This window comes from Microtus pennsylvanicus, chromosome 6, assembly GCF_037038515.1.
Source record: "Microtus pennsylvanicus isolate mMicPen1 chromosome 6, mMicPen1.hap1, whole genome shotgun sequence".
NCBI classification, from domain to species: Eukaryota; Metazoa; Chordata; class Mammalia; order Rodentia; family Cricetidae; genus Microtus; species Microtus pennsylvanicus.
This window is the reverse complement of record NC_134584.1, coordinates 93404668-93418824: the sequence shown is the minus strand read 5'-3', so window position 1 is coordinate 93418824 and position 14157 is coordinate 93404668. Positions and strand designations below refer to the sequence as shown.

General features: G+C 43.2%; 1 protein-coding gene and 1 pseudogene across 1 annotated transcript in view; both read right to left on the bottom strand.

Moving 5' to 3' along the window:
- Fto (FTO alpha-ketoglutarate dependent dioxygenase) overlaps positions 1-14157 on the bottom strand; it is a 347190-nt gene that overhangs the window by 314980 nt on the left and 18053 nt on the right. The window lies entirely within an intron of this gene.
- LOC142853171 (U2 spliceosomal RNA) lies at positions 2420-2565 on the bottom strand (annotated as a pseudogene).

The window sequence follows — 14157 nt, the reverse complement described above, 5'->3', positions numbered from 1 at the left end:
ATGGAGTATGACAAGATACACTCACCTTAGCAAAGAGTTTGACAGCTACTGAAAAACTTAAGCAGAGTGAAACAACTCCACTCCTGAATGAAGTGTGTGTGCGTGTGTGTGTGTGTGTGTGTGTGTGTGTGTGTGTGTGTGTGTGTGAGAGAGAGAGAGAGAGAGAGAGAGAGAGAGAGAGAGAGAGAGAGAGAGACAGAGAGAGAGAGAGAGAGAATGTGTGAAGACAAACAATTACAATGTTCACATAAACATCCGCCTCTGAATGCTAATAACAGCAACATTCATAATACTTAAAAAGTAGAATAATCCAAATACCTGCCAACTAATGAACAGATAAAAGGAGTCTCTCCATATAATGGAATCCATCCATAAAAGGAAATAAAGCATTTCCACAACCTACAACCTGGGTGAGCTTTGTAAACAGCAGGCTAAGTGACAAGAACAGTCCATAGACTACGGAGCAGTCCTAGGCAAATCCACAAACACAGAAGGCAACTGTGACTGCTCTGGGCCAGGGAAAGGTGGTGGATGAGACAGACTAGAGAGAGAGCAAGAGTGGGTACAGGGTTTCTCTCAACAAGAATGCTCCTTCAAAGCCACAAACCTGCAAGTTTCTAAGAATCTCACCAGAAACTCATTTAGAAAGGGGGGAAAATATACTAAACTCCTTGGGGAACCCTAAGTGGCTTCTAGTTTTATCTCATCAAATTATAATTACAATCAAAGTGTCTCCAAAGCCACCTTACCTTCCCCCTTATCATTAAGGGGAGCTCAGCACACACCTTTAATCCCAGCTTTCCTCAGACAGAAGCAGGCAGATCTCTGAGTTTGGGGCTACTCTTTTCTACACAGGGAGGTTCTGGGCCAGACAGAGCTACACAGCAAGACTAAGTCTTTAACAAAGAAGAAGAAAAAGAAAAGAAAAAAAGAGAAGAGGAGGAGGAAGAATAAGAGGTTGAACAGGAGGAGGAAGAGGAAGGGAAGGAGGAGGGAAGAAGAAAAGGATAGAAGGAAGAAGGGAGTGGGAAGGAGGAAAGAAGGAAAGAGGAAAAAGAAAAAAAAATTTCTTAACTATCTTCTGAGCAGCCACCCGAGAGTCACTAACTGTATACACAGCTAATGATGCCAAGACAGTTAACTGCTTGCTCTCTCTTGCCAAAGCTATACTCAACACTTCATTTCCCCTAGTTTAAGAAGCACATTCCACACTTGGGTCTGTCTTTCCTTCTGAGCACCTCCCTTTCTCTTTTAACAAAATTTCCAATTCTACTCCACTCTACCAGCTAGTCCTCAGCAATAAAGTCACAAATATCTGTTGGCCTCGGTTACAGTCTCTAAAAATCCATGGCAGCTGCTCAGGCTAGCAAAGGTGGCAGTATGGAAATGCATCTCTGGTCCCTCCTGCACTAGCCAGGGTTCTCCAGAGGAACAGATAGGGATTGAACGAGAGAGGGAGGGAGGGGAAGGGAGAGGAAGGGAGGATGGAAGGGGAGGGGAAGGCAGGGGAGAGGAGGAGAGGAAAGGAAAGAAGAGAAGAGAAAGAAAATGTTCCCTGATAGTTTTGTTTGTTTTGACTTTTGTTATGTTTTGTGGTTTTGGTTTTTGGTTGTTTTTATAAGAGAGAACAAGAACATAAAACTGGCTGTAGAGGATCTTGGGGAGAGGAAAGACATGATCAAAGGATATTTATGAAAAGATTTAATAAATAAACAAATCCAATGGCCATAAAAGTGTAGGGTTCATTATAATGATTTGGCTGATGGGTCTTCAGTACTTCCATATCAATTTCGAGATTTTGTTTTCTAATGCAAAAATCACACTGGTATTTCCAATGCGATTATACTGCGTCTATAGATTACAGGGTAGTATGGACCGTCTGTGAATAGTCCTTACAATTCATGAACACAGGACATCTTTCCATTTATTTTGTATCTTCTTCCATTTGTTTCATACTACTTTGCAGTTTTCCTGTAGAGATTTTTCACCTCTTTGCACCTCTTTGATTATATTTATTCGTGGGTAAGGTTTTCTGTGGTTTTTGTATGTCCTTTTTGGTTTTTGCAACACAGTATCTGGACTTGAACCCAGGACCTCAGGCATGTTAGGCAAGTGCTATGCCACAGAGCTATACCCTGGCCTGCATAGCTACTGTGACCAAGTCTGTTCTTTAGGTGTCTTTTTTCCAGACAGCTTGCCATTTACATCTCAAGGGCTAGTATTTACATAGTTTGAAAATGTCCTCAATTGATTCAAATGTCTTCATTTGAATTTTTAAATGTCTTCAATTTGAAGAACTATTGTGCTTTTCTGTGTGCACAATTTGTAGGATTGTTTAACTGATAAGACCTATCGTGGAGCTGGTTTGGTTCTTAGCACCCACGTGGCAGCTCACAACCATCTGGAACTCCATCCAGTTCCTAGAGATGCAACTTCTGGTTTCTTTGGATACCAGACATGCACGCGGTGCACAGACATACATGCAGGCACTTATACATGCCGATGCAATTAAAATTAAAAGAACAGACACTACACTTGATCTTGGCCAAAAGGCTCAGAAGCAGCCAATTTGTATAATTGTGTACTAAATTTAGTATTGTTTTTCTTGTCTGAACTTTTCTCAGTTTTTTTTTCAAGTCTCTATTCCATACATATAAAACTTTTTCATCCTGGCTCAAGTAAACTACACTTTGCAGCTTTAAAGCCCTGAAGGAAATCTTTGGGTAATTTTATTTACTTGCAATGTTCTTTCTGAGGCTCTGTCTGAAACACCTGGTAGAGAAGGCAAAGCTTTGTCATCTCCCTTGTTACTTCAAGGCAGACAGGCTGAACCACACAATTAATGTGCAGGGAAACCCTGCATTATATCAAACACATCATCCAAACAACACAACTTTTTCCAAGAGTTCTCTGACAATGGCCTCAGAGCATGTCAATGTATTTTAACTTAGGGGGAAACCTCCTTCACTAAGAAGTGGGACTTATCGCTCATCCTCCATGTTGTTATCTCAGAGACTATTGACTCTCCAAGTAACTGTGTGCTTACTTCACTTTTACACAAGTCAGGCAGGCCATGACAATGAGCCTGTTTGTAAATAAGTATATATTAAACATAAATCGGACTGCTAGACCTGCAATCTTGGGGTTCCGCAATTAGATGGGTCCGCACTAAGACGTGTGTTCAATCTGTCATACAAAGTCAGAACTCTTGTCTCTCTTGTTCATTCAGTCCTTGCCCTAATACAGTAGCACTTCATCCCTTCTTCCCAATGCATCTCATCAGGAGTCAAAACTGTCAAACATTTCCACAGATAAACAGAAATCTGCTGGCTTTTTTTATTGTCTGTTGTTATTATAAGGGGTGACAATGTAATCCGCCTCAGGCACCTCTCTCCATCCATGCCAGGCAGGTTCTTCTTTTATCAGAAAGGAGAGTGGGTCATCGCATGTTAGTGCATGCTGACACCACTGCTAATAAAAGCAAGATAAGAAGTAGCTGCCCTAAAGGTGCCTTAAGCGCTGGCTTCTGAAAAGACACGTCAGAGTCGGAGGTGGAAAATGGTGTGGGTCAGCCACACATGTCTCAGTCAGGGCAGGCAGGAAGGCAGAGTGAGGCACAGAAGGCCAGCAGGGACACCCAGGTCAGAAGATCACGACCCTGCGGTGTGAGTTAGCAAGATGAGGTCTGTAAGCAGACAACACTGAAGGACACTGATCCCTCAAATGAGCAGCAGAGGTTTGAACAAGACAATCAATCCATCCTGAATCTAACTCTAAACATTAGGAGTGGTCAAGTGTGGCCCTACATGCCTACAATCCCAGCACACAGGAGGCTGAGGCACGAGGATCACAAGGCCAAGAACAACCTGGGCTACATAGCAAAAATCTTGACTTAAAAACAAAACAAAAAACAAAAAGGTAGCAGTAACTTTAAAAATCTGCTGATCAATAGTTTTCAAATGTTAATGTTTCAAATTATTAGTATGAGAGAGATATTACCCAACATACAAGCAAATGAAACACACATAGACACTGAGCTATCCTCAGGGACCACATGAAGCTGCAGGACTTGAGGGAGCCCAGGACAGGCGAAGATCACAGAACCGCAGAGGAAGATCACAGAACCACAGGGGAAGATCACAGAACCACAGGGGAAGATCACAGAACCACAGAGGAAGATCACAGAACCACAGGGGAAGATCACAGAACCACAGGGGAAGATCACAGAACCACAGGGGAAGATGATCACAGAACCACAGAGAAAGATCACAGAACCACAGAGGAAGATCACAGAACCACAGGGGAAGATCACAGAATCACAGAGGAAGATCACAGAACCACAGGGGAAGATCACAGAACCACAGGGGAAGATCACAGAACCACAGGGGAAGATCACAGAACCACAGGGGAAGATGATCACAGAACCACAGGGGAAGATCAGATCACAGAACCACAGGGGAAGATCAGATCACAGAACCACAGGGGAAGATCACAGAACCATAGAGGAAGATCACAGAACCACAGGGGAAGATGATCACAGAAGCACAGGGGAAGATCAGATCACAGAACCACAGGGGAAGATCACAAAACCACAGGCGAAGATCACAGAACCACAGGGGAAGAAGATCACAGAACCACAGGGGAAGAAGATCACAGAACCACAGGGGAAGATCACAGAACCACAGGGGAAGATCACAGAACCACAGAGGAAGATCACAGAACCACAGAGGAAGATCACAGAACCACAGGGGAAGATCACAGAACCACAGAGGAAGATCACAGAACTACAGGGGAAGAAGATCACAGGACCACAGGGGAAGATCACAGAACCACAGAGGAAGATCACAGAACCACAGGGGAAGAAGATCACAGAACCACAGGGGAAGATCACAGGACCACAGGGGAAGATCACAGAATCACAAGGGAAGAAGATCACAGAACCACAGGGGAAGAAGATCACAGGACCACAGGGGAAGATCAAAGGACCACAGGGGAAGAAGATCACAGAACCACAGGGGAAGAAGATCACAGAATCACAAGGGAAGAAGATCACAGAACCACAGGGGAAAATCACAGGACCACAGCTCACAGGCCTCTTGAGAAGACTCTAGTTCTTTTGATCCATTTAGTATTTCTCTTGATCTCCTCACGTATAAATGAACCCTCCTCTGGATCATCCAATTATATCCCAACCCCTACCACACCCCAGGCTCACTCACAGATGATCTAAGAACAAGTTTACAACAAGCTGCCTTGAGAAATACACAAACATTTTCTAAAATGTAATCTGGAAATATATATATGCAGTAAGGGCCTTAAAAAATATTACTATCTTTTGCCCAAAGTGTTCTAGGATTCAATAGAGTGTTATTTGAGCTAACAAAATTAATGAAACTGCTAATTAGTCAACCATACGGAATTGTCAAATAAATGATTATATCCATATGGGTCTACTGTGGTTTGGCATTAAAATACTTTTAATATAATTAGAAATGCAAAAGAAAACAACAATAACAACACACACACACCAAACAAGCCACGACAGTACCATACAGAATGATCTGATAATAAGCAGATGGAAGCATGGATGAGCTGCTAAATTTACTTAGCAAACAGGAATACCAACTTTGATAATTGCTTTACCAAAATCAACTCAACTCATATGTTGGATTTCTTTAAAGTAATTAGTCTACCTGAGACTAATTTGCCCCCCCCCCTCAAACACTGCCACATCTTGATGTCATTTGTAGGAATGTAGTCTACTTCCTAACTTTCTCAATCTTCACCCTCCTCTTCTACCACAATGCTGGGCATCTGACCAAAGGGAGATGAGAACACTGTAGGATGTTCTTCATAACTCCATTATAAAGGGACTCTAGGTGTTCCTAGAGAGTTTGTCATAATTAGGTGACATCTGACTGTTTCGTGCAATGCACAATATTGGGAAGTCAACAGAAGGATGACAGACTCTTACCTCCGAGGAGCTCAGAGACTAGACAGGCAAATGCACAAACAGATCCAGTGACGGAAGGGGGAAGTGTCTTGAAAACAAGGATAGCAGAGTCAGAGGCTCTCAGACGAAGTAGTATTTGAGAAAACTATTTTCTAGGTGCCACTGGTTTCTCATTCTAGAGATGTCTGGTTTCTCATTCTCTCTCCTCTCCTAAATGACCGCCATTACCTGGAAGCCAACTGAAGACGTGTCCAAGGCTGAAAGCAGACACCTGGACATCTTATACCTGGGCTGATCCACGACCGTACCTACCCATGCATCACCCCAGTTTCTGCCATAAGATTAAAAAACAAAACAAACAAAAAACCCTAGCCTAGCAGTCCAGTGGCATCCCATTTCTGGGGACCTGTCCCTGCTCCTGGAGCTCTGTGCTCTTTCTCTCCAATAAATCTTTCTAAATTCACCCTCCTCCCCGACACATACAGACACCACTAAAACACACACACAGACACACACACACACACACACACACACGTCATCCTGTCCCAGAAGTCATTGGCTGAGGATACTCACTCACTGGAAGTTGTGTGTGCCTATAAGTGTATGGTCACCCTAAGTCCTGAGTTGAAGCCCACCTAAGGTGAGAAAGAATCTTTGTCAAAATCAAAGACACTCCCTTGCCCTAGTCACCACAAAGTTATGGGGCAGGGAATTTCATTTGTCCAAAAACAAAAAATGATGCCAAAGCCAAACCTGTGAGAAATGGTCACCAGCAAGGGACATGCTGAGTTGACTTTCCCATTCAGTCCTTCAGCTTAGTAATGGGGAGGACCAAATATGGGCCTTCACAGAGCTGCATCCCAACCTTTACGTTTTTAAGGATGGCAAAGTACGTAGTGGCAGGAAAACCACAGCTCAGAGTCAGAGTCTATGGAATAGAAACCAGTGTGATCTTAGCTGTCGCGTGAAGACATGAGATAAAGATGGAAACCAGCAGGACAAAGGCCAGGCCTTGGATGAGAGCGTGAGCAGGAACGTGGCACTCTTTCCTCTGGCACACTCCTGTGATCCTTCCAAGGCCCACTCTGGCCTCAGGTATGTCTCTGCTGGGGAGAGCCCCAAAGGTCAGCTCTTCCTGCCACCCTCACCAGTCGCCATCTGGTTACCCTTTGCTTCCCTCACTGCACTTAGGACTACAAAAGTAAAGACTTCCTTCTCCCTACAGCTCAAAGACAGGTACTGCTTGTTCAGCTCGTGGCTGCACACCTACATTTAGACCAGCGTCCGGTATATATAATTCACTTGAGGAGTGAGTGTGTGAGCGAGTGAGTGTGTGAATGAGGAGTGAGTGAGTGAGGAGTTAGTGAGTGAGCGAGTGAGTGAGCGAGTGAGTGAGCGAGTGGAAGGGTGAAAGGAGAAAGGGAGAGGGAAGCAGGCAGGCTGCTCAGACTTGTGGTTTCAATGCTTATCACAACTATGGCACTCTGAGCAAAAATCAGTTACATGAGAGAAAGGAAAATGTCAAAACACTAAGACTGTGTCTAGCTCTGAAACCTACTTGCAGGCCAACCCCTGACTTATGCTATTTAATAATTTTAGTGCCTTCTGAGGTCTGACAACACTTCCAATTTTGTTGCTTAGCAAATATCTCCATTTTCGCAGAGGTCACTGAGGGTGGGGTCTTACCTGACTTACCCCAGTGACACAGATGAAACAGAAGACTAAAGCTTCTGCTACGTGACTTCTGATGTTCCCATGCCATGCTGGCGTACAGTGTTTGCGCCAGGAGAACAGCCTCAAGCTCTACCTCAGCTTCTCCATTTCAGGACACTTTTTAATTCAGAGTTTCAAATTTAAGGAGAGGCGACATTGCACTAATGTGGGTTTTCAGTTCGCCAAAGGCCTGTGTGTCAGTTAGAGGCTGTGTTACTGGGAGGTTCTAGAACCCTTGAATATCAGGACCAGAGAGGTCTTCTGGTCACTATGGGTATGTCCTTGAAAAGGATGCTGGAACCCTAACTCCTCTTTCTCCTTGTGTTTGAACCATCGGGTAAGTAGTTGTGTTCTGCCCTACCAGAATGTGTTTATTGCTTTGAACAAATGTAAGAGAGCCAATCAATCATAGACCAGAATCCCCAACACTCAAATAAAGCGGGCCTTGTCTCTTTGAATAAGGAGGCTGTCTCAGTCTTTGGGAAATGACAGAAAGTTAGCACAGACAGCTTCCGCCACAAACTTCCTCTCTTTAAAAACTATATTGCATAAGACTGACTTCTGAAGGCTTTTCCTGGTGTTTTATGTCAGTGTGTGAGGTGCAGGTCTCTGAAGCTGGAGCTCACAAACACAGCTAGTCTGGTTGTGTGGTAAGCCCTCAGGATCCACCTGTTTCCGCCCCTCCAGAGCCTTTATATGTGGGTGCTGGGGGTCCAGAGCCTTTATATGTGGGTGCTGGGGGTCCAGATTCAGTTCCTCTGCAAGCACATTACTGACTGAGCCATCTCCCCTGTCCTGACCCCTAAAGTTTCTAAGGCTTGCTCACAATCAGCTCATTTACTTATGTTTGAACTCCTCCATGATAGAAAAAGTCTTGATTGAATAACATACCAATCATATACCTTCCAACTTCATCATTTATTTTAAGTTTCTATTCATGCTTCCCCATAGTGATCCCTCCTTTCCTTTTGCAGCATTCATAAACACCATGATAAACATTTCATCCTGTGAGCTAGCCCAGGAACTTGTGGACTTGCCTTATATCCTTTACTGCCTAAAGCAGGCAACATATGCAAGACAAGAAGGAGCTTAACTGGCAGATGCGTGGATCTAAACTCTGCTACTTGAAACTTAGACCACTTGAGAAAACTGTTTGCTTTCTTCACCACGGCAAGATGCAACCCCTTGGCCTGTTAAAGTTCTCTGAATAAATTTAGCCAAATGAAAAACAAACAGAAAGGGGGGGGAAGGAATAGAAAAAAGGGGAAACTTCTATTTCCTGACTGAAGATATATTCAGCCCTCTGATTTTTTTATGCACACTTGAGCGTCCTGTTGACAGCCTTGGAAGTTAAGCACTATGGACTGCTGCACAGAGGTTTCAAACCTTGATGGAAACCAATGGCAGGCTCCTTTTGACAGTCAAATCATGACAAGCACGTTGCAGGCCACTGCCCGTCATTCACCAACATCTCCAACCTGCTCCAGCTGCTTCTCAGCGACTAAGTGAAGGGTCAGAGGTTAAGCTCCAAGAAGCCAGCAATGAAGGGCAACTGTCATGCACCACTGCCTATTGTGGAGCAGCAAGGAGTGGCTGTCTCCTCCGGAACATGCAAAGCGCTCTCATTCTGTCCAGGCAGAGACACATCTGAAGGTCCTAAATGAGACCATTGCCAATTCATGAAGCTCCAAACTGACAGCATGCCATTCAAGCTGTCTCAAATTTGACTTTTTTTCCTATTTCAAATCACAAATGCATGCAAAGTATACAGTTAAGCATGACTCTTCAGCCATGGTTTTAAGCAGGTTTTGCTTTCGACACATACAGAGCCTCAGACACATGTACCTTCTTGGATCATAAAAGATAGAAATAAAACGCAAAATTCTTCTTTAAGGAGTTTCTAATAAAGTATGTAATTAAAAACGGAGCAATTAATTTTAAAAAGCTATAAATTTAAAAGAGAATAAGGGGAGGTCTATGAGAGAGTTTGGAGGGGGGAAGGAAAGGGAACGTGATGCAATTGTAATCTCAAAACATGAAAGTAACAAAAAAGACAAGAAATTTATATAGTCATTGTTTAGAAAACCTCATAGATACCTATGAATGGAAATCTTTAAAGGGACTCATATTATCACATGACCCCAGCACCAGAAGAACTGAGAATACACAGGGCCGTATTTACCGAAACACTTTAATTTTAAGGACATAATTGTTAAGAGCCTTTTTACACCAATTAGAGTTCACAAAGGTTCAGAGTGCTGCACACGACAAAAGCACGTCCTTACACACCTGGAAGTGCATGATGTTTCTGTTTGCCATGCAGTGGAGTTACATGATCTCAAGTCAGGTATGTAGTGTTCACAAGCCATCTGAGGGTCACTAAAGCAACGGGCAAGGATCCAGAATTAAGTTGAACAGATCTGCTTGCATCCTTCTCATCATCAATATCACTTATAACCACAAAAAGAGCCCAGCGTAGCCGGTATTGGACAGTCTTCGGTGGTATGGGATCTTAGGTGAAGGTTTTGGTCTACAGACATTGCACACTACAGTTGACTCCTAAGCCCTCGTGGGCTAGCGCCATCCTTCCTTAAGTCAGCCTGAAGGAAGAAATCATGATCTGTAAGGAACAAGCCAATACACCCTATTATTAAAACCCATATTGGCTGCCCTATTTTCTAACAACAAAAGCATAGCTAGTTTCTTGGTGAGCAGCAGACAGCCTAGCGTAATTGATGTGGAAGTAATGTATGACCATGTACCAACTTTTACTCAGGAAAAAAAACCAAATTATAAACCCACAGTATTATGTGCAGTTTTGATAAATAAAAAATATCCCAAGCCACAAGCACACATTCAAATACTATATTCATGGCTACTTTAAAAAAAATGTTATTCAGAAAAAAAGCTACTCAGCCAGCATGGGGGCACATATCTGTGACCCCAGAACTCAGAAGGCAGCAGTAGGTGAACCTTTGTAAGTTCAAGGCTGGCTTAGTCTACATAACAAGTTTTGGGCTAGCCAGAGTTAAATGATGAGGGAAATAAGAGAATGTTCTGTAATACAGAGACTTGATAAAGAGGCAAGATGAAATGGATTGTTTTCCCAGAAGGAGCTTGAAGTAGAAAAATCCTTACCAAACATTCAAGCATGCCTATACACAAACATAAAAACTGAATCAGAGCTGTCTTCCCCAAATCTTCATATTCTAGACCTAGGTAGGGAACTCTCATGTTTAATATAAACTGATATAAGACAAACAAAAGAAAATATTCCTGTGGACTCCAGAGTCAACTAACGGCACTCATATTCCTGCAGAATATCCTACACATGAAATTTTAAAATTCATGATAAGTGGGTCTAAGACACTTAAAAAGCAACAAAAACAGACTGGTAATTTAAGAGCGAGAAGATTCCCAAGCAGACCCTAAGGAAAACTTTCTATAAATTCAATGTTCAAATTTTTATACTGTCAGTAAGGTCTGGAAGTAGCAGGTGCAGAATTAAACCATTTCCAGCCCCAGATCCCAAAGCCAGGAGAAATTCCTTGCTTGGGCTTTCAGCTCTTTGAGAAACTGACCAGACCTAAGACCATGGTCTGAAATCCGGGTTGTGTTTCTCATGTCATACTGAGGAGAGGGGATGCAATGGGAAAAGCAAAGCCAGAGCAGAGCTGGGTCTCACAAAGCCGAGCACAACAGCTGGTCATAACATTCAGGAGGAAGGATGAGTCTCAACATCTGGTCTCTCTAACCAATGACAAAGTAGATACTCAAAAATGTCTGGGGAATGAATCAGCATGTGGCTTTTTCAACCTTCAGTATCAAGCATTCAACAGAGATAATGGAATGGATCAGAATGTCACTGCCTCCTTAGACATTTGATTCATACCCTCCAATGATCCCAGACAGCTGCTAGCTTCACTTCCCACATCCCCTCCATCATTCCCTCCCCCTTTCCACATCCCAATGCCAATTTCACTATCTGTGAAGTTGTTTTTATCTGAATATCTGATTCATTAAGAGTAAAATAAGAAAAGTCAGTGGACTCAGCAGCATTCAGAAGTAGGCAAATCTATGACTCCAGCCACTCTGGTGCTCCAGAGATGGAGAAGAATGAAGGAACAAATGAGATGAGGAGGAAAATGTGGCCTCAATCCCACACCCCGGTATTGGTTTCCGGAGCTATGAGGATACAAGAGTGCCATCAGACTGAGCCAAGTTATTCTCCATCCTCTTCCAATGTGCCTTTTTGTTAGATCCTCTGTAGCACAGCGGCAAAGCTGCATCATTGTTTGGGGACTTCTGTGTATCGCTACAGTTTAATTCTGCATGTTGGGACGGAGAGGAAAGCTACCGGAGGATGCTACTCTTGTGCATGTCAGAACCAGAAGGTAGGATGCTTCTTCACAGGAGTGCCTAAGTGCTCTGTGATGATTGGTCAGAAGCAGGGGCTAGCCTGCGCAGGTGCCCTCTCTCCTCCTTTCATCTGAACAAAGCCAGACATTCTCATTTTACCATATTCACTGTACATGGCCCTGTTGAGTGCAAGGAGTACCCGCTGCCTCCGGGTCATGAAATAATAGTAAAAACTTGATAATCATTCATTGATTTAGTTTTCAGCATACTATATCATTTGAATCCAATGGGAGCATAAAGAGCTATTTGTGAGGTCAACCCCGGTACAGACAGATGCTGACATGCTATTGATGGCAAGGTGGAAAGAAATTGCTAAATACAGCAGATCAATACCTCGTTTCACTGTTACAGCCTTCTGCAGACATAAAATATATATCTTTACAGCTACAAAAATAATAATAATGAAAGTGGGAGATAAATGCTTCCCTCAAGGTAAACTACTTGATTAGCTAAGGGCAAAGGTGACAGCAGCAGTTACACTAAAGTAACTTTATAGTCTTAAATAAAAATAGGAAGAAGAACCACAGATGAAACGGCAAAATGAATCGGGACGCTCAGTGGTTCAGATATAACTCTCAGAAAGCAGTGCTAGATAAAGGGCCTCCAAAATCGAAGGTCTCCCTCTAGCTTCTAGACACTCTCCTGAGGTCTACTACGCTCTTATGTGACTTTATACACAATACTTTTCTAATTCAGTATTCTTATTGTTGATGGAGAACACATTGGGAACTACAGCTAAATGAACATTCTTTGAAGTAAAGCACTGCCCCAAAACCTCAACTGCTAATCTATATATGTATCTATTTGAAAGAAAATTGTTGAAAGTCAATCATTTTAGCACATTGCTAGACATATAAATGTATTTGTGACATGGCCAGGAGATCTCACTATCTTCCTATGGAAAAGGCTGGGGAGATGGCTCAGTCAGTAAAGTGCTGGCACCCAAACATAAGGATCTGGGTTCAGATCCCAGCGCTCACATAAATGGCTGAGTACAGACTGCCCATCTGCAATCCCAGAACTGGGGGCAGAGGGGGGAGGATGCCTAAGGTCTGCCAACCTTTTCAGTCTGATAAAATGGTGCACTTTAGGCTCCACGTAACACCCTGTCTCAAATATAAATATAATAAAGGTAACGATCAATTGAGGAAATGCCTGATGTCAATCTCTATCCTGTGTGCACATGCACACGTGTGCTTACACACACACACACACATACACACACACACACACACACGAAATAATTTGCCTAAATGGCAAGATATAGGGTATCTACCATACATAGGAAGTGTAAATACATACTGACTGCTGGCAGAATATATTGTAATGGAAAGGAGGGAGGGAATGAGAGGGAGGGAGGGAGAAAGGGAGGGAGGGAGAAAGGGAGGGAGGGAGGGAGAAAAGGAGGGAGGGAGAAAGGGAGGGAGGGAGAAAGCGAGGGAGGGAGAGAGAAAGGGAGGGAGGGAGAGAGGGAGGGAGGGAGAGAGAAAGGGAGGGAGGGAGAGAGAAAGGGAGGGAGGGAGAGAGAAAGGGAGGGAGGGAGGGAGGGAGGGAGGGAGGGAGGGAGGGAAGAAAACAGAGAAAGAAAAATCCTGAAAAACTTCATGAGCAAGGAGATATTTAGGAAAAATACTCAAGGATTTGTGGGTCTAAAACAACATCATCAAGTTCACTTCTGTTTCTCAGATGAAAACTCTTTTGGTAAAGATAAAACTCTAAACTCTGAGCTTAAAAACGACCTAGGAGAATTCACCATAAGTAGTATCTTTTTTTCTTTTTCTGTTTTTGTTTTTTTAAGATAGGGTTTCTTTGTGTAACGGTCCTGGCTATCCTGGAACTCACTTTGTAGACCAGGCTGGTCTGGAACTCACGAAGATCCACTTGCCTCTGCTTCCCAAGTGCTGGGATTAAAAGCGTGCGCCAGCACTGCCTGGCCATCGCATATCTCTAAAAGGCAGTCTGAAGAGTAAGTATCACTGCTTTCAAAAGATTATAGCTACTACATTAGCTTAACCTGAATAACCCAAGGGAAGAACTGTTTATCTTGGATCACAGTTCTTGGCTCCATGGGT